The sequence below is a fragment of the Mirounga leonina genome, unplaced genomic scaffold, assembly GCF_011800145.1.
Source record: "Mirounga leonina isolate KUSES-001 unplaced genomic scaffold, KU_Mleo_1.0 Mir_154, whole genome shotgun sequence".
NCBI classification, from domain to species: domain Eukaryota; kingdom Metazoa; phylum Chordata; class Mammalia; order Carnivora; family Phocidae; genus Mirounga; species Mirounga leonina.
The window spans coordinates 823,184-841,734 of NW_023270389.1; the positions used below are offsets into that span (position 1 = coordinate 823,184).

General features: G+C 47.5%; 1 protein-coding gene and 1 long non-coding RNA gene across 8 annotated transcripts in view; one reads left to right on the forward strand and one right to left on the reverse strand.

Moving 5' to 3' along the window:
• ADAR (adenosine deaminase RNA specific) overlaps positions 1 to 335 on the reverse strand; it is a 39,587-nt gene extending 39,252 nt beyond the window's left edge. The window contains exon 1 of the mRNA XM_035009695.1: positions 284 to 335. The gene's annotated coding sequence lies outside the window, so the exon portion shown is untranslated. The remainder of the gene's footprint in view (positions 1 to 283) is intronic.
• Positions 336 to 522: 187 nt separating this feature from the next.
• On the forward strand, positions 523 to 15,844 carry LOC118013857. 7 transcript variants are annotated; one of them, XR_004680133.1, is made up of 6 exons: positions 523 to 706; positions 10,554 to 10,706; positions 13,266 to 13,361; positions 14,197 to 14,340; positions 14,469 to 14,591; positions 15,601 to 15,844. It is a non-coding gene; the product is annotated as an uncharacterized LOC118013857 (long non-coding RNA). The 7 variants fall into 7 exon arrangements; XR_004680135.1 differs by having other exon boundaries at positions 523 to 647; XR_004680134.1 differs by lacking the exon at positions 14,197 to 14,340.
• The last annotated feature ends 2,707 nt before the right edge of the window (positions 15,845 to 18,551 follow it).

Here is an 18,551-nt window from a genome sequence, read left to right on the forward strand (position 1 = left end):
GCGCAGGGCGGCGCGGCCGCGGACGAGCCCCGGGAGCCCCCCGTCCGGCCGCTGTCCGCGCCGAGGGCAGCGGCGCCGCTGGTACCCAGCCGCCGGCTCCGATGGCACGCGCGCCAGAGCATCCGCGCGCGCACCGGGCGCGCCCGGGCACGCGCGCGCACACACGCGGGAGCACGCGCCCGGCGCACGCGCGCGCACTCCCCGGGGCCCCCTCCCCCGGCGGCCCCCTCTCTCAGCGGCGCGGGTCGGGAAGGGGGTGCGGAGAGGGAAGCAGCCTCCTTACCGGGTGCGGTGAGCCTCCGGGCCACGGCCCGACCCCAGGGGCTGCCACGGCCGCGGACCCTCCCCGCCCGCCCGCCCCCACCACGTAGCCGCGCCGCCGCCGCCGCCGCCGCCGCCGCCGGGAGTCGACGGCCCGGTCGCCGAGTGGTGACGTCACGGCGCGCCGGGCGCGGGCGGCCGCGCCACGTGACCGCCGCCTCTTTTGTCTGCGTCGTGGCGGCCGGGTTCCGCCGCCGGGCCGTGTCGGCGGCCTGGGGGCCGGCTGCGGGGTGGGGGCGCGGCAGCTGGGCCCGGGCCGTTCCTGACGGGCTCGGGCCGAGGCCTGCGCGGTACGAGGGTGCCGTGGGTCTTTCAGAGCGCCGCAGGTACGCGGGATCAGTTACTGAGACGTGGTCCTGGGATGGCGTTTAAGCGACCTCGCACGGTGAGGGCGCCTGGGGCTCGGCAGCTTAAGCCCCGGACTCGGCCGCGGCGCGGGTCTCGGTCTCTGGCCCCGCCCTGGGCTCCGGCCGAGGTCTAGGGTGAACGTCCCCTTAAGCGGCCGCCTCACCGTCGGGCCCGAGAACTGAAGTCCCGCGACTTCCGTGAAGGGTACGGGGTCGTTCTCTGCCCCCCCGAAGTTATTTCCGCCCTGATTTGTGTCTACACCGCTCTTACATGGCTTGAACTTTTCACACTTACGTCATTAGGCAGTACGGTAGTTGCTGTTTTTTAAGCTCTGTCTAGCATTCTGGGCTCACTTTCGCGAACACGCTCGTTCGGGCTTTGACAAAGCAGCACCGATTCAGAAAGGACAGAAATTTATTTCCCACAGTTTGTTTTTTAAAGATCTGTTTATTTCAGGGCACGAGTAGGGGGAGGGGCAGAGGGGGCGAATCTTGAAGCCAACTCCGACCTGAGCTCAGAGTCCCTAGTGGGGCTCATCCCAAGGTCCTGAGATCAGGACCGGAGCCGAAACCAAGGGTCCGGTGCTCAACCGATGAGCCACCGGCGCCCCTCTTCCTCACAGTTCTGGAGGCTGGAAGCACGGAGCCGGCCTCTCCTCTCCCCGGTAGCAGACTTCTGGTGTGGCGGAGGCCTGGGGATCTGCGTGGGGGCTCCGTCTTCGGCGCCCAGTCCCACCATGAGTGCCAGCGCTTGCTAATACTAGCTCACTGGGCGCTAGGGTTTCAACCTACGGACCTGGGGGACATACGCGTTCAGACCTAAGATCCATCCTTGCATTCCTTTCACGGTCGTGGCTACATAATAGCCCATTACGTGACTGTATTTTTGTTTGTCCACTCCAGCTGCTGAACATCTATGCAATTTCCAGGTTTTTGCTGTTTCCAACAGTGCTGTTATGAGCATTGCCTTTTGGTGCTTCTGTACAAACATTTCTCTCGGGCGTGTTTACCTTGGAGTAGAATTGATGGGTCTTGGGTGCGTCAGCGTTTACCTTTTTATGATAGTATCCTATCTTTTTTTTTTTTTTAAAGATTTATTTATTTGAGAGACAGAGAATGAGAGAGCACATGAGAGGGCGGAGGGTCAGAGGGAGAAGCAGACTCCCCCTGAGCAGGGAGCCCGACGCGGGACTCGACCCCGGGACTCCAGGATCACGACCTGAGCCGAAGGCCGTCGCCCAACCGACTGAGTCACCCAGGCGCCCGATAGTATCCTATCTTTATTCAAAGAGGTTACGCCAGCTTACACTTCTACCAGCATCCATATCTTCCCTAATGCTTCAGACTTCTTGATTTGGGGCAATGAAATGGGAGCTAAATGGTGTCTCATCCCAACCTTATTGGCCTATCCCTGAGGTTCGGCGACTCGTGTATTTATTGGCCACGTGTATAGTTCCTTTACTGTGAAATGTCAGTGTCGGGCTGGAGGGATTTCAGGGCAGATGAAGGAAAAAGATACGACCACGAGGTGGCAGTAACACACACACAGGTTTTCTCCGGCCTGGCTTTGACAGATTTGTGTGTGGGAAGTCCCTCACCTAAGTGGACAATCCAGAGACTCTGGGACATCTAGAAGGAGTGGAGGGCAAGGAAATTCCCAGATGGTTACGTGACCTTGCTCTGCAGCCCAGCAGGAAGTCTCTGGGTCAGAAAGCTCCAAAGGGCAGCAGCAGTTTGTGGTCTTTATAACCACGTGGTTTATCTTATCTATGACTAGCAGGTGTTGGACACAGTTTCATGAAGTATGCAAAACAGGCAGGCCGCTCTTAAATGGCTAAAAGTCTGCTTATTGGGGCTGTGTTTAAAACAACTGGATGTGTAAAAATTTGAGTTTGGTACTTACTGGCAGGTGTTGAGCTTATATAGGTCCCAATCTGCTGCATAGAAATAAACAACCTAGGGTCCAATATACAGGGGCCATCCTTGGCTCACCTTTATAATAGCCAGTTCATGTCTTTTGCTCATTTTTTTTTTTTTTTTAGAGGATTTAGTTATGTGTTGCAAGTATTGGGAGTCTCATATGTGGCTTGTCTTTTCACTTCCTATTTTTTTTTAAAGATTTTATTTATTTATTTGACAGAGAGAGAGAGGGGGAACGCAAGCAGGGGGAACAGCAGAGGGAGAGGGAGAAGCAGGCCTCCCGCAGAGCAAGGAGCCCGATGCGGGGCTCGATCCTAGGACCCCGGGACCATGACCTGAGCCGAAGGCAGACGCTTAACCGACTGAGCCACCCAGGCGCCCCATTCACTTCCTATTTTAATAAATACATGTTCTTAACTTCAAATTTATAAATATTCTGTTTTTTTCCCCATCCTAATATATATTAACTTACTCTTCTAAAAAATTTAGTTTTGCTTTTGACATTTGAATTCTTATGCTCTCTGGAATTTAGTTTATGGTTTTACTTTTTACATACAAATGACTCCCCCCTCACCCAGGTTTGTTTTTTTGACTAGCCCCGCTTTTCCCAACTGATTGTCCTGCCAACTTGGTCATATATTAACATTCCATTTATGTATGGCTGTATTTCTAAACTGCCTATTCTGTTCTACTGGACAGTTTGTGTATCTTAGTGTCCCCACCACACTGTTTAATTACCATAGTTATATAAAAAGTCTTGATTATTTAGTAGAGGAAAATCTTCCTTATTTTTCTTCTTCATCTTCTATCTGGGTTATTCTTGGTCCTTTGTTTTTCCATACATATTTTAGAACAAGCTTCTCAAGTTGCACAGACACACGGCACTAAAGCTGTTGGGATTTTAATTGGCATTGCATTGAATATACAGATCAGTTTGGATAGAATTCACATCTTTCTGAGTCTTCCAGTTTATAAACAAGGGATAGCTATCTGCTTATTAGGTCTTCACTAGTGTCTTTCCAGTAAAGGTTTACTGTTTTCTGTATCCAGATCTTGCACATTTTGTGTTGGGTTTATTCCTAGATACTTTGTAGTTTGTGTTGCTATTGTGATATCCTTTAAATTTACACTTTGTAATAGTTGGTTGCTAGAGTAGAAATAGTTTTGTAAATTGATATTTTATCCAGCTGCCTTACTGGATACAATTTGTCATTGATTTTAATAATTTTTCTATTCCTTCTAAACATTTGTTTATTGATTCTTTTGGGTTTTCTATATAAACAATCATTGTATGAAAATAATGTCAGTTCCAGTCATTTTGCTTTTTATTTTTCTTAAAGTATAATACTGGTTTGGACCTCTAGTATAATGTCAATAGAAATGGTGATATCTTCTTGACATTCTTGACTTGGGCACTTTACTTGATCCTGATTTTTGAAAAGGAAATTTAGAATTATTTTGCAGGTTTTTTGGTAAATAAATTTAGAATGTTTTTTTTTTTTTAAAGATTTTATTTATTTATTTGACAGAGAGAGACACAGCGAGAGAGGGAACACAAGCAGGGGGAGTGGGAGAGGGAGAAGCAGGCTTCCCGCGGAGCAGGGAGCCCAACTTGGGGCTTGATCCCAGGACCCTGGGATCATGACCAGAGCTGAAGGCAGACACTTAACAACTGAGCCACCCAGGCACCCCTATTTATTGTAATTCTTGATAAATTTAGTCTTCGATTCTATTTTACTTTTTGATTTCTATTTGTTCCATGTATTTTGTTTCTGGCTTTTTTTTCTTTCTTGCATTCTTATTTTTGGATTAACTCAATTCTTCTTCCTCTTCTTCTTCTTTTAAGATTTACTTATTTATTTTAGAGAGAGAGAGAGAGCATGGGGGTGAGCAGAGGGAGAGAGAGACTCTCAAGCAGGTTCCACGTTGAGCATGGAGCCTGATGTGGGACTCGATCTCATGACCCTGAGATCATGACCTGAGCTGAATCAAGAGTCTGATGCTTAACTGACTGAGCCATCCAGACACACTTAACTGAGTTCTTTTGGAACCTTTTTTCCTACTCCATGTTTTTCTTTCTTAAGATTTGGAATTATGCTTCCTCTTTTCTTAGTGGTTATTCTTGAAAGTTATCATGTATTTTAATTTAACAAGGTCTAAAGTTTAAACACAAAGTTGACACTTTCTTCTGGATGGTACAAGAGCTCTAGAATACTTAGCTCTTTGCTTACCCCTTTGACTAATACAAAACTGTTGTCTAATTTTTTGTTTCTGTCTTTTCTTTTTAACTGCACAAATCAGTCGTTATCATATGTTTGTTTGGTTTCATATACAGAGAAAGAAGTAGAGCCAATATGAGGATGCGTTTGCAAACTAACTGCCACTTAGAGTAACTGGGATAGCTCAGTCTAACGGGACCATCCTCCAAGAAGCCATGTAAAGTGTGTCTCAGGAAAGTCTGCCTGGGGGAATATTTTAAAGATATCTTCAATCACTCAATAAACTCTTGGGTAAGGAAGAGAGGAACTTTCCTACAGACTCCTGTTTTCCTTCTGTCATGAGGGTTAACTCCCCCACCCTTCTGTGTTGTGCATGTGTGTCCTTTGGCATCTGACAATTCAGCATCATTGGGGTGGCCCCAGGACAGAAGGAAAGGGGTATCGTAGTGTTGGCAGGGAGGAGGAGGTCAGTGTGTCCCTGCATGAACGTGGTTGGAGTTATGCAGAGGTGGTCCCAGCAGGTGGCTGGAGCTGAGATTAAGGGTTCTGGAGAAAGGTGAGGCCAAGAGACTGAAGTAGAGCACATGATGAAAACTAAAGAGAATGTTCTCAAAAGGAGGAACAGCATTTCAGAGGCACAGTTACGGGGGAAAGCACTAATCCTTTAAGAGATGCAGAAATAACAATTTCTCTCCAAATGAGGATTCCCTTTATGTGAACTCTTGTAGATGTGTTTTTACTTTTGTGAGCCTTTTCTGTCATCTGAGGTTGGATATACATGAGTTTGAACCCCTAGCGTTGGGAGTAAGTAGAAATGTAGGAAGCAGGCTCCTGGGTGTGTGTGTGTGGGCACAGACAGTCTTGCTGTGGTAGTTTGGGAGAGACAAAACAAAGGCAAAGAAAAGCCTTTGAAATGGCCTGTCTCAGCAGCCCTCCAGGAATGTTACTAAATATGTTAGGACATCTAAGAGAGCTGGATCAGAGCGTTCCCCTATTTTCTGATGGGTTCTCAAAGTTATTATTGGCAGAATTTTTCATTTGAGAGAAAGTTTGAGAAATACCTCTGGGTACTCTTAAGGGCTTCCTTTTTCAGACTCACTGAAGTAGGTAAGAGTAAATAAAAATCATGCAAACATTTTTCAAACCAGATTGTATCGGGTCAAGCAGAATTAGAAAGGCTGGGTAAAGTATTTCTAGAACGTCTGTCTGAAAGCATGGAAAACTACCAAGACAGCAAAGCACGTGTGGGCCAAGACACTGCAGGAAAGGGAGTCCCATGGAGGGAGACCAACACTTGGCCCCACTTGAGCTCTCTCCCAATTCTAGAGTTGAAGCTAAAAGGATGAGAAGAGCCTCTGGAAGTTTCTCAGGGGAGATGATACCCAGAGTTCAGGGCTCATCAGTGAGAAGGGGTCCTGGTAAACATTCCAGGCTTCCCGTTGGACCCCAGGAGTAACAATGAACCAAAATAGCCTCCTCTCACAAAGATTGAAATCCAGCTTAAGTCAACTCAATCAGGTCTTTTGTCCCTGCCCTAATTCCTCCTATAAACAAGAGTAAATCCTCTCTGGGTGAACAGAGTCCAGTACTTCAAATGATCTCTATCCTTTTTGTCCATTAGGTTTAGCACTTAATGAAAAATAGACATATAAAACAGGTGAGACTTTACCAAAACCTTGGAGACAAGTTGCATAAAGAAAGAGCCCTCCAGGGGATGTAGATAGTAGAGTTATCACACCCAGACTTTAAGATAACTAATTCGTGTGTTCCGGAAATTAAATTATAAGATGGACAATTTCAGGAGAGAACTGGAGACTATAAAAAAAAGAACCAAATGGAAACTCTAGAACTGAACAATGTCATGACAGACACTAATAATAGATGGGTTTAACTGTTGATTAGCATGTACAAAATAAAAGAAAGCAAATATAGTAACACTAATATTACATAAAGGAGATTTTAGTGTCAAGAGCAAGATAGAAGGAAATGAAGAGGAATGTTTCTTTTTTTTTAAGATTGTATTTATTTACTTGAGAGAGAGCACAAGCAGGGGGAGCTGCAGAGGCAGAGGGAGAAGCCGACTCCCAGCTGAGCAGGGAGCCCGACGTGGGGCTCGATCCCGGGACCCCAAGATCATGACCTGAGCTGAAGGCAGACGCTTAACGACTGAGCCACCCAGGAGCCCCTGAAGAGGAATATTTAATAATGATAATGAGGTCAGTTCACTAAGAAGATATAACAGTATAAAATTAGTAAATACCTAAGAAGAAAACATCAGAATATAGACAATAGAAACAGTGGGATAGCTAAAGTGAGAAAGAGAGAAGTTGTCCATTGTAGTGGGAGACTCCAGGACACCTCTCTCATTCGCCGGAAGACTGAAGACAAGACACAGCAGGTAAGTGTTGTTCTGCAGCAATTGCAGGACGCACATGCTTTTCCAGTGCTAGAACATTCTAGAACATTCGCCAAAGTTAGCTACATGTTAGACCATAAAGCAACTCAGCAATTGTTGAATGACTGAGATCAAATCAAGAATATCCTCTGGCCACAGAAGAATTAGTTTAGAAATCAGTAACAAACAAGAGAACTAAAATACCCCAAATGTTTAGCAATCAAGTGACACATTTCTGAATACCTGATGGGGTGATCCAGTCACAATGGAGATGAACACATATTTTGAACTAACTATATTGAAAATATCTAAGCTTATAGGATGCAGAAAAAGCTGTGCTTGCTTAGAGGGAAAATTTATAGCCTTAAAATTGATCATTTATCGATGAAAATATAGAATATATACCATGTATTGTATATACATCACAATTTAAAAAGCACAAAAAAAGAAAGGCTGAAAATTAGTGATGTCAGTATCCATCTTAGGAAGTTAGAAACGGAGCACCAAACTAACACAGAGAAAGTAGAAGGAAGGAGATGATACAGAGTACAATGAAACAGAACACAAGTTCACAACAGACTCAGTAAAGGTACAAGTTGGTTCTTTGAAATCACTGATAAAATAGAAAAAAGCCTTTGTCAGATGTCAAGCCCAGAGGAGCAGCGGCATAAATAGCCAGAGAAGGGGACAAAGCTGTGAATTTTCAAAAGGTCCCTAGAGATCTAACGTGCATCTGAGGCTAAGAACCTCAGTTAGGGGTGATCTGGAGGACCCCCAGTGTTGGTATCTTTAGATTTTTTTTCTTCTCTTAAGCCTCTTCAGATTCCCCCAGTGAAGAATCTTCCAGTTTCCTGCCTGGAGGCATAAACCTGGTTGATAGCTTTCTGGGAATTGAGCAGGGAGAGAGGGCTGAGGGCTGAGGCGTCTTACTATTCAAAAAATAAGCTCTCCCTTTATCCTTCTGTTCTCCTAACAAGCTCTCAGCCTCTGCTGGATCTGGTGACCCCAAACCAGATGCCAAAGCCCAAGTCCCCCGCTAGGGAGCGAGAGAGGCAGCCCAGGAGGAAGGGGGGCACTGACGGTCTCACTGTTTCTTTCTTTCTTTTTTTTTTTTTTAAGATTTTATTTATTTATTTGACAGAGAGAGAAACACAGCGAGAGAAGGAACACAAGCAGGGGCAGAGGGAGAGGGAGAAGCAGGCTTCCCGCGGAGCAGGGAGCCCTATGCGGGGCTCGATCCCAGGACCCTGGGATCATGACCTGAGCCGAAGGCAGATGCTTAATGACTGAGCCACCCAGGCACCCCGGTCTCGCTGTTTCTTAAACAGACTTTCCGTCAGGGTTTTATCTTAGCCCCACTCTTACCCTCTCCGCCAGTGGTCCCTGGTGCCGGGAGCTGCCGTGGTGGGGGGTTCATGCAGCGCATATCTGCCTCCTCACATGTAAACGTTTCTCCAAGTCTGTCTCTTACCTTTCAACTTTGCCTGTGGTGTCATTCATTGTTTAGAAGTTTTTAATTATAATGAGGTCAAATCTGTCCAAATCTGCCCCTTTCCCTTTGGCTGTGTTCCATCCCAGTTCGCTGGGGGAGTGCTCTGTCCTCCCTTTCCCCGCTGATTGGAACTGTCACACTCACATGTCGTTAACAACCGCAAACTAAGTATCGCAGATACAGAGTTCTCTTTTCGGACTCCATGAAGTCCCGCCGACCAGAAGATTCCTGTCCCAATTCCACCTCTTTCATCACTGTCCCTTCAGTCTGCTCCTGCTGTCCTCCAGGCTAGACGGTACCAACCGTTTCGCACCGCGTCCTTCCGAAGTGCTGGGATCATGCTCTAGATATCCTGTAGCACTCACCTTTTCCTCACTTAACAGTCCATGTTTCCATGTAGCTCTATAGCTCTTTATTGTTTTTTTTTAAGATTTTATTTGTTCATTTGAGAGAGAGAGAGGGAGAGCACAAGCAGGGTGAGCGGCAGGGAGAGGGAGAAGCAGGCTCCCTGCTGAGCAGGGAGCTCAGGACCCCAGGATGATGACCTGAGCTGAAGGCAGATGCCCAACCATCTGAGCCACCCAGGCATCCCTCTATACCACTTTAGAAGTAGAAATTATATTCATTGCTTTTTGTTGTTTGTGAAAGTAACACATGGTCTTACCTGAAAATTTGACATGTATAGAAAAACAAAAACTTAATTTACTTCTACTCCTATCACCCAGAGAGAGGCTTTGGAAGCAGGGAGTCTTCATGTCCCGTGTGCCTTGGGGCCTCTTCTTGCGGCAGACCCCCCTTTCTGGGAGGCATCCATCTGAGGTCAGCCTGGGCCACCGCCCTCTCCAGGGTGGGCCTGGCTCCCCCAGCAGCCCCTGGAGTCTTCCCCACCTTGTGAGGGGCTCGGGGAGAGGCCTTCCAGAGGCCGGCTAGTTGCCAGGGGAGTGAGCCAAGGAGGGAGAGATGAGGATGAACCCTGACCCATTGAGGCCCTTGGGCCTTCTCCCAGCGGGGGTGGGGGAGAAGTGGCCTGGAACCAGCTGCCTTGGGACCCGCAATCTGACCTTGAGATAAAGCTTTCTTTGAAACAGTTTCTGAAAGGTCCTTTAAAGTTAAACAAAACACATAGTGAAAACATTTCGAGGTTGAGAGAAGTGTGCTCTGTAGTTTAACGTGAGGCGTCTCAGTGAACGGAAGGTTATGGTTCCAGAACAATGTAGTCAATTATCTCAAAAACTGAAAGCCACCTCTGATGTCTAACCAGTCAACCAACCAAACATATCCCCTCACATTTTTTTAAAAGCAGAACAAATGTCTTTTAAAACGTAAGCCCTAGGCCTGCATTTAGGGTCACTCTAAGTTACTAGGGGAGAAATTCGTAAGGAGAGGAGACTGATCTATAAGTAGAATATTCTTTTATGTAAAAAAAAAAATCCACTTTCAGAAAAAATAAAAATGTGAAACAGGAGAAGTAATGCTGGCTATTGGCTGTGAGAGTCGAAGTGAACTCACTCAATCCGAATGGTCCCTATCTGTCATTCGGAGGGTTCCCTCCCACTCTCCTGTCTTCAGCCAGTGGAGATTAAAGCCAGTTCTTATTGTGTTCTTTGTATCCAATTTCTTTTAATGTCCCAATGGTTAAAAACCACAATTCTTCTTAGAGAGTCTTTAGAGTTTTTGGATGAAGATTTAAGCTAATTCAGCTGCTGGCTCCAACATTCTGCAGTGCACTTTGTTCCAGGAAGACCCATTTTGTCTGTATTCTGTTGGAAGCGATGTAGTTGTCATGGGGAAGAGCCCATCTTATGTCTAACGGCATATTTGATGACAGTAAAACATACTTTATATAACTGTCTTCCCAGCCCAAGAATGTAGGATGCTACCCAGCGGAAGTGTGACCTCTTTACAGTTCCATCCGCTTAGAAAGGATCACCCCCAAACTCGGCAGTTGTATGTGGCTTTGGGGGGCAGCTGGAGGTCCCTGCTCAGGGAACGCTATCAACCAACGGTGCCAGGTGAGGAAATATTCACTCATGCTCATGTCTCTTGGGCCAGGTTAGCGATCCTGAGTACCCCTTTTATCATAAGCTTGCCTATGACTCTATAATGAATGGGGGTAAAACACTTCATTGGGTTAGCATAAATTGTAGTTATATCTGTCTTTGGTTTATTTCATGTTTTCCACCCCAGCAAATTTTCATGTTCACTTTTCAAGCTGCCAAGTCACCTTGGTTAGCTGGGAAGAGATTTCTATATGACCGGCAAAGGTAAAGGATACTGTGTCCAGGGTCTGGTGGCCTCCAATCAGGTTCTCCTGGGTGCCACTCTGGGACCTGCCCTGGCCATGTCCTGAAATCACCAAGGTCTCAGTGTCCACACCTCTATAACTAGGATAATACTATCGTTTTTGCTCACTTCATAGGGTTGTTGGGAGGATCACATGAAATAACAGATAGGAAAGGACGTTGGGAGTGAAAAAGGGCTAGATAAAATGTCGCTGGTTACCCACATAGCATCTGAGCTGTTTCTGAAATAGTCCTTCATTCATTATAAGTTGTGCACCTAATTACCAAAATTCCGCTTGTCTAAGACTTAACCACTTCCTGCAAATTCAGTAGTGACTTCCTTACTTGGTTCCTGGGTAAACCGCCCCCCGCCCCCAACAACAAAACACAAAATCCAGTTAGTGGGATGTGAAAACATGCAGTGTCAGGCATCCAAGGGTAATGGGTTTCCTGTACGGATCTGGACCTCGGGGTGCCAGAGCCTCCCTCCTTGCCCACTGCTACTGGTAAGCTGCATTTCGACAAGCAGCACTGCTTCCTGGAAAGAAATCTTTCAGGGGCCAGCTCCTTCCGGGGTGCTGCAGTCTTCCTCACCCACCTTGCAGGCCTGATCAGGCTCCCCTGCAGCTGAGGACACTCTGGCATCGGGGTGTGGTCCTGCTGTCTCCGAGGAAAGAAGCCAGGTGAACCACTGTTTCCTATTTGGCCACTTGGCTGACACCTGGATAGCGTGGTTCTCTCTTTAAACGCTGGCGTCCCAAAGTGCTGGGTGTTTGGCCCAGTGATAAAACAGCCCATTGTGTTAATAGCCACCTTCAGCCCGTCAGCTTGGGAAAGGGAGTTGAGGCTTTGAGATACTATGTATAATAGCAAAGCAATATGTTACATATAGGAATAGACAAAAGAAATGTAAGCTATGAAGAAAACTGTATAATGTTATCGAATGATAATTCTTTTGAAAAAAGGATGAACCATGTTCTTGGATAGGGCAACCCTATCACGTCAGTTGCAATTCCAACAAGATCCCATTCTTCCTCTCCGTGCCCCCCCCCCCACAACTCCACAGGGGGAGTCCCCTCGCTCTGCCAACTTCTCTTCCATCCACCACTCTCACTGATTTGGACTTATTTCAGGCTCCCATTTCCCTCCCGAATGACTGAAACACCTCTTCACTGTTGCTTCTTGGCAATCCGTCTTCCCACAGTACAGCTGTTTGACTTCCCAAGTCCTTGTGTAGACACGCACCCACTTACTACTCTCCAGGGGTTCGCATCATCCTTGGTATAGAGCCCAGACTGCAGAGTGAGGCACCCAGGCGCCTCCCCCTCCTGCTCCACTCACCCCTGCAGAGGTAGCTCCCCAGGAGGCCCTGGCTCCTTATGCTGGGTTCACTTCTTCCCGTCCGCCCCACCCCATCTCTTCCTCCTTCCCTTTGTCACCTGATGAGCTCCTGCTGACTATTTGACTGACCTTGACTCTGATCTCCTCTGGGAAGCTTTCCTCCATCTGCCAGGTGGGGATAATGACCCCTTTGCCATACGGCTTTGGTACCTGTCTGGTGGTGGTTAGAGTTACCACATATCCTGGTTTACGCCTGTTGTCCCTAGGTCTGGTTGGTGGCCAAGAAAAATGGAGACCAGCTACGGCCCCACATAGTTTAATAGGATTGAGAACCAAGACTGCATTAACGTGACTTGAACTCCAAGAAAGTCATGCCCGGGAAGATGAAGTGGCAAATAGCTTTGTTGTTTCAGGAACTTCTAGAGAATCCATTTATCTGAATCTGGACTACTCAGAGGGTCCTCATCAGGGTCAGAGCCCCTTCTGACAGGAGCTGATTACTCATCTGGCTTATCAGACGCCTGTTTACTTCTTGAGGCCCCTTCAAAACCCTAACCTCCCTCTGTTCACCACCTCTGAAATGTTACGTCACGATTGTGGTCAATCCCAATCATTTTCCTGGAAACCAGTCCTCCAAACCTTCTGAATAGGCATCCGCGACTGCCTTCCTCCGAGACGCCCCTAAGGAAGTGGTTTGTCGACACGTGGCTCCCCCTTCCCACATTAATCAACAAACTGAACTTTGCTCAAAACAGGTCATTCTGATGATCTCTTTGGGGAGTCAGCAGCCAACACCCCTTTTACTCTGAAAGGAATCCCAGTTTGGATGATAAATTAAATGATTCCTATCATAAATTTTGTTACCCTGTTATATATAACATTTATTGTTCTCATGTAATCCTTATAATAACCTCACAACGTGGGTATTACTGTTCTACTCTTGGACAGATACAGAAATGAAGACCAGAGTTTTGTCAGCGATCCAAGATCCCATAACTACTGTAAGGGACTAAGCTACAACCCCAGGAATCGACTCCAGAACTGGTATTCTTTTTTTTTAAAAAGTAGTTTTCCTTTTAATTTTAAAATCATAAACTTACAGAAACGTTACTAGTACAACCTCCCCCCTTCCCAAACCACCGGAGAGTCGGGATGTTGATGCCGAGACAGATGCCCAGTCACTGTCAGATCTCGCTCTGCTGGAGCCGGTCACGCCTATCGTGATGTGCAGAGCAGAAGAGTCAGAGCGACATCTTGCCTTCAGGTCTCCTGTCTCTTGACTTCCCTTCGGGCTCCCCTTGCCCGCGGCGACCTTGCCATGTGTGCCTGTGAGTTCGCTGCCGCCCCCTCCTGCTTAGGTTCGGGCTAGGCTCGGCAGAAGCGGGGTCACACGGGACAAGGCTCTGATTCACCCCGTTATGATGACGTATGCTCCCCTCACTTGATTCGGGTGCTGTCTGCCAGGCCCTTTCACTCTAGAGTCATTCTTTTCCACTTTGTAATATTTTGTGGGGGGCGGCATTTCATTTTATTTTGGATTACTGTTGTTGTTCTAACTTTCTTCCTACCCCACCCCCAGCTTTATTGAGGTATAACTGACAAATAAAAACTGTATATTTCAGCTGCACGATGTGATACAATTTGATACAGGAATACAGTGTGAAATGCTTGCCACACTCCATCCTCTTCCGCGGTGACCATTCTCTTCACCTCCGAACAGTCGAATCGCTGTATTGTGCACCTGAAACTAATATAACACTGTGTTAACTACACTGGAATTAAAAAAAATAAAAGAAAAAAACCAGAGCTACTCTCAGATTTCGAGTATATAATACAGTATTATTAACTATGGTCACTGAGCTTTACTTTCTCTCTCCAGAAGTTACTCATCCTGTAGAACGGAGACTTCGTGGCCTCTGACCAGCATCTCACCTCCCCACGCCCATCCCTGGCGACCACCTGTCTACTCTCTGCGTCCGCGAGTTCTGTTTTAGGTCCCGCAGACAGGGAGAGCTCGTAGCAGGTGGCCCTTCTCTGTCTGGCTTCCTGTGCTTAGCATCATGTCCTCCAGGAGCCCCAAGGCGTCTCCAATGATTAAGGCTGAATGGTATGTCCACACCACATTCTCTTTACCTGTTCATCCATCCTTAGGTCGTTCACGTGTCTTGGCTGTTCTAAATAATGCTGCGGTGGCCACGGGAGAGCACGCATCTCTTCGGGATCCTGATGTTTCCTTTGAACATATACTCAGGAGTGGGATCGCTGGGTCATAGGGTAGGTCTGTGTTTCATTGTCTGAGGAACCTCCATTCTGTTAACAGTACCAATTTGCATTAAAAAAATTATTTATTTTTTTGTTTGTTTGTTTACTTATTTATTTACATCAGTTTAGATTCATGTTTCCTATTTTATTCAGTGGGTTGTAACTTGCTACCTCATTATTTTGATGCGCTGATTTTTCTAGATTTGGCCTCGGGGGTGCTCAAGATGCCTCCAAATACTCTTGACACTCCATCATTCTTTCAAGCAATTTGTTGTTTTGGTGGGTAGATAAGTATCTTTTACTTCTCTGAAGGACTGAATTAGGTATGTATGGAATTTAAGTTAATTGCATTTGCTCAGAGGATGGTGTTTCGTGTTATAATGAAATACCCCTACAGAATTTGAGCAAATACCAGCGAGAGTACCAGCTTATCAGCGGGAGCGCTCACAGAGCGTCTGCTACATTGGTTCCGTGTTTTTCTCCATTGAGAGACTGTAATTAGAAACTGAAGTTTTGAATAACGTTTTTTTGTCACTCTTATTTTTTAGTTTATTTTTTAAAATCTGTATATTTGTTGTTCTGCGAAACTTTATTAGTAGTTCTGCAAATTCTCTGCCACCCTTAGGGAACAGATCGTGTATGTAAGTTGTTTCTTCAGGCGCTCGGCAGTGAGCACCTGCCCCTTCTGGGCTCCCACGCGGGGCCCGTATGCGATTGGCTGGCAGGCTCATCTCACCCACCGGCCTTTTGCAGGCTCCTCAGGGCAGAGGCTTCCACCTCTGTTCCCCGTCTGGGGCCTGGCGTGTCCAGAGGCCCAGCAGCGCCGGTTGGATGGCCAGGTGGTCGTGGCTCTGTCTCTCTTCTGCCCACAGGATGGCAGCATCTACTCTAGGCTTCAGCCCCACCAGGGGCCTGGCTGTCTGGGAATCTGAAAATACCTGGGTTCTCCCTGAAGTGAAGAGAGTACTGGAGTACTCCTCCATGAAATAACACGTTGTCATCTGTCCACACTCTCTTCCAGGTGCTCCCGGGAAGATGACCTCTGTCGGGTGAACTACGGGATGGTTTTGGGCTGCGGCACCCACCCCGGAGTGACTAGCTGGGCTAGAGTTTGTAGGAGCTAAAACTGAGCAAGCAGGCTGGAATCACTCGCTCATTTCGTGCCCAAGTCATTAGGTGCAAAGAATTGCTATTTAGGGCGCCTGGGTGGCTCAGTTGGTTAAGTGACTGCCTTCAGCTCAGGTCATGATCCCAGGGTCCTGGGATCGAGTCCCGCATCGGGCTCCCTGCTCCGCGGGGAGCCTGCTTCTCCCTCTCCCACTCCCCCTGCTTGTGTTCCCTCTCTCGCTGTGTCTCTCTCTGTCAAATAAATAAATAAAATCTTAAAAAAAAAAAAAAAGAATTGCTATTTAAAGAGAAAGGGGGAAACCAACTATTTGAGCACTTGCTGTATGCTGTGTGGTTTAAACCAGGGGCTGTCACATGTGAGTGGGCATCCCAGGCACCTGGAGGACTGGTTCAAGCTCACGCTGCTGGCCCATCCCCAGGGCTTCCAACTCAGTAGGTCTGGGATGGGGCCTGAGAATTTGAGTACCAATGAGTTCCCAGGTGCCCGGGAACGCTGCTTTCAGCAGTCACGTTTAGTTACTGTCTCTGTTTTGCAGACGAGCAAACTGAGGCACGGAGGCTTAACTACTCGCCTAACGACACACCCGGTAAGAGGGGGCTGGCATGCACACCCTGCTCAGCCCGACTCCAAGCCCCCGCTCCGTCCACCGCACCGTTCTCTAGGAGAAAGGGAATGAATCTGTACTTGGGGGGTTTTCTGAATCATACGGCTCCGAAAATATGACACAATGCCCAACTCCGGTGTGATGCTTTTAATTTGCAAGAGTTTAGCCATCACAGTCAATCTTTGCCATTCTTCTGGCGCTCGAGCAAGGAAGGAGGCTGCCGAGGCCAACAGGCTGGTGCGCTAGTGTGTGAAGAGACATGATGCACTACTCAGTTCAAATTAAAATGTCTTTGGAAACAAAATATCGATGTTGTAAGTATTTTAATCACCAAACTCCAACTTTGAAACTAGAATAGGACATGAAAATAAGGCACAAGTAAGTAATTATAAAACCCATTAGCTTGCCGTAGAGAGAGAAGACAGTCTATCCATGGAAATAAATGAGGAAATAAAAGCTGGTAGGCTTTCTCTAGGAGTGAATCAGCAAATTAAGGACTCGGCTCCAGGCCGCAGACGTTGAGTCCCTGGTATGCCAGCCCCTGGTGTACGGGAACCTGTTCTAGATTTATTACTCAGGCACAACTTGACTCCACACCCCCACTTCCCGATTTTATACAAAAAATCAAACCTGATCTCGCAGAGGCAGGGATGGATTTTATTCTGAATATTTATGGGAAGGGCTGGGACATGGAGGAAGAGGATGGAGAGAGGCCACCTTGGCTGAGGTGGTCCGTCTGGCTGGAGAAACTGGCCTCCTCCCTTTGGCCAGGCTCCTGCTTGGCTCCTGTCTCGCCTCGGCAGTCAGGTCTCACCTGTCTGGTCCAAATCCAACAGGCTCACCTGGGCTTTCAAATGCAGCCTTATTAATAGTTCATGGAGGGCAGAGGTGGGCCAACTGGGGACTTCTACATTTAGAGAGGATGCTGCCATGCTGCCCAGCCTCAGGTGAGTCTCACCTGCTACCTGGGATAGCTGTCTCTAAAGAGAAACTCGGTTACTAGCACCTGTTTGTTCTGAACTGCCAGAGCCTGCCCCAGATCTGAGGGTTTCTGAATGTTTCCTCCTACCCTCTTCCTTGAAAAGAGTTACAACTAAGCACTTGGAAATGAGTGCTTCTGTCTAGGCACAGCGTGGTCCCCTGAGCAGAAGGGTCCCCTGGCAGAGCACTGGGAACAGGGCGTGTGGGGGAGCATCACCTATCCCCCCCCACCTGCCCTGGTGGCCCAGCTCACCAGGAGGGCCGCAGGCCAAGCGCTGGGCTTCCCAGGGACTGTGAGCTCACAGGGAAACATGGTGGCTTTGGAGGAAGAGAATGCCATAAAGGAAGACTGTAAACTGAGAAGCTTTACTAGACAAAGCAAAAATAACACGTGAAAATGTTCCTTGGTCTGGAGGTTGGGAGCCCTAGCTTTCATCGGCTGCATCAGCCGGGGGTGGTCTTGACTCTTGGTTTTCATTTCCTATCAACTGAGCCCTCCCCTGGTCTGCCGGTCGGCCACAGTCCGAGCTCTGCAACTCTGCTGGGGGAGGCCAGGGCTCCCGGGCGGTTTCCAGGTCCAGGTGGAGGCAATAAATTCATGAGTTGTGGGATCCAGCCCCGCATTGGACTCTGCACTCAGCAAGGAGTTTGCTTGAGATTCCCTCCCTCTGCCCCTCCCCCTCTCTAAAATAAATAAATAAACCTTAAAAAACAAAACAAAACAGGGGCGCCTGGGTGGCTCAGTGGGTGAAGCATCTGCCTTTGGCTCGGGTCATGATCCCGGTCCTGGGACCCAGCCCTGGGTGGGGCTCCCTGCCCAGTGGGGAGTCTGCTTCTCCCTCTGCCTCTGTCCTACTCGTGCTCTCTCTCAAACAAATAAACAAAACCTTTAAAAATAACAACAACAACCCGAACAACCATATCCTCCAAGCCTTTCCAGAGAAACACCCCGTGGTGGATCCATCACAAACATCTGCATTTCTATTAATTAGAAAATCTCAGCAAATAAGAATTTCAGATTTCTACCCCTTTTCTCAAGGAACTCAATTTGTGTAAAAACTAGTAGCAAAACCTTGTTAGTTGATTTATATGGTGTGTTCATAGATGATCTGGGAGGCTTACCACATTAAAGTGCACACAGAAAAAACCACCAGGACCTATCACCTCACACCTGTCCGAATGGCTGTTGCCAAAAAGATAATAGCGAGTGTTGGTGGGAATGTGGAGAGAAGGGAGCCCATGTGCCCTGTTGGTGGGA